A 2,361-nucleotide genomic window follows, 5' to 3' on the forward strand; every position below is an offset into this window, starting at 1 on the left:
TTCAAATTGCATCCACTTATATAGGAACGCTTCGAGTTTATTTTTCTTTATAGCTGAGTAATATGACTATATAAAACACTGCATCTTCTTCATCTATTACTTAGGTGACAGGTATTTTGGTTGTTTCCAAGATTTGGCTATCACAAATTGTGCTGCTATAAAATAGGTACACGTATATTACTATGACATGATGTTTTCAGTTCTTTCGGGAAAATTCCCAGAAGGGAGAGTAGCTGGATTGAATGGGATTTCCAGTCCTAGGTTTTTGAGGAGTCTCCACACTGATTTCCATAATGGTTGCACCATTCTACATTTTCACCAGCAGTGGAGAAGAGTTATTTTTTACCCACAGCCTATCCAAAATTTGTTTTTGCATGATTTCTTTATGATAGCCATTCTTTCAGGCATGAGATGGTATCTCAGTGTTGTTTTAATTTGCATTTCAGGGATGGCTAGTGATGTGGAGCATTTTTTCAAATATTTATTTCTTCTTCTGAGAAATATGTGGTCATCTTGGATGCCCATTTTTGGATTGGTTCTTTAAATTTGGGCTACCTGATATTGTTAGTTCTTTATAAATTCTAGATAGAAGACCTGTATCTGAGTGCTGATTAGTTAAGATTTTTTTTCCAGATTTATAGGTTGTCTTTTCATTCTGTTTGTAGTTTCTTTTGACTTGCAAAAACTTCTCAATAGGAGGCTGTTCCAGTTGTTAATTCTTTCAAGTATTACCCATGCATTTTGATTTGGGTTCATGAGCAGTTTGCTTACCTATATGTCTTCAAGATTTCTACCTACTTTCTCTTCCAGGAGATTTAGTGTTTCTGTTTTAATGTTTAGATCTTTAATCCATTTTGACTTTAGTTTAGTGCATGGTGATAGACCTGGGTCAAGTTTTAGTTTTTGGCATGTAGAGTCAGTTTGTTTAGCACCATTTTTTGAAGTGGCCATCTTCCTTCTAGGAAGCATGTTTACCTCTTTCTCAAAGACAAGATGGTTGAGCGTGTTTATATTTCCACCTGCACCTTTTAATCTATTTCATTGATCATCAGGTCTATTTTTATGCCAATACCATGCTGATTTTATTACAGTAGCTTTGGGGTATAATTCTAAGTCAGAAATTGTAATGTCTTATGGTTTTCCATTGTTGCCCAGGCTTGCCTTGCATTGCTAGGTTTTTCTGGTTTCAAATAAATTTTAGAAATGATTCTTCTAGGTCTGTGATGTATGTTGGTGGTATTTTGAAAGGAATTGCATTAGATATGCATAATAATTTTGGGAGTATGGCCATCTTCAAAATGTTGGTTCTTTCTATCCAGGAGCAGGGAGTATCTTTCCATTTTCTGAAATCCTGTATGATCTGTTTTTTCAGAGTACTGCTTTTTTATTAAATAGATTTTTTTTACTTATTCAGTTAGATTAATTCCTAAGTATTCCATTTACCATGGTGCTATTGCAAAAGGTATCATTTCTCTAATTTCTTTCTCAGTGTTTGTTATCTGTGTAGAGGAATGCTATTGACTTTTGGTTATTGACTTTGTATGCTTCTGTGCTGCTGAATTTGTGTGTTAATTCTAGGAGCTCCTTGGTGGAAATTTCTAGGTCTTCTAAGTAGAGTATCGTGTCATCTGCAAATGATGAAAATTTAACTTCTTTGCCTATTCTTATTCCTTTTTTTTAATGGTATCAGTTTTAAGTACTTGTAATTTAAATCTTTACAAGCCGAGTAACTAAACAGGTAATGAAAAATTGTACATGCGTTATAATAAAAGGTATGGGTGTGGGTCTAGATTTTTTTTGTTTGTTTGTTTGTCTGTTTGGATTGTTTTGTTTTTGGCACTTCACCATTCTTTTACTTTCATAGGGTAAAAAAAATTAGAAATATTTAATTGATTTTATAACATGACAGATATCAAAATTAAAATGCTAAGAGCATAAAGTCATAAACAAAAATTTAGCATGACAAAAATACAATATGACTTGGGAAAAGTAGATCGGTTAAAACATAATATTCAAATTGGAACAAAAAAGATTATGATCTCTTCAACAATGTGTATCAAAAGTAACTTATAAAAGTACTTAAAGAATGGAATTTGAATGGAAATTTTGAAATTAGTTTTTGAGGACAATATTCTTTAAACTCAGGAAAATACAACATCAGTCTAAAGATGGTGCTTTAAATCTGAACCTGTGAAATCACTCACCATTAAGATTATCTACCAAAGATGGAGTCATTTGCCAAACAATCCACCTAACTGCAACAATCTTAGAAAATACAAATCATATTTGCATTTGTAGTATAAAACCTGTTAAATCAACTCATTAAAAATGGTACTCAATTTTTCAGATTTTTAAAATAAT

Source organism: Octodon degus, unplaced genomic scaffold (assembly GCF_000260255.1).
Source record: "Octodon degus isolate 3935 unplaced genomic scaffold, OctDeg1.0 scaffold00028, whole genome shotgun sequence".
Classification (NCBI taxonomy): domain Eukaryota; kingdom Metazoa; phylum Chordata; class Mammalia; order Rodentia; family Octodontidae; genus Octodon; species Octodon degus.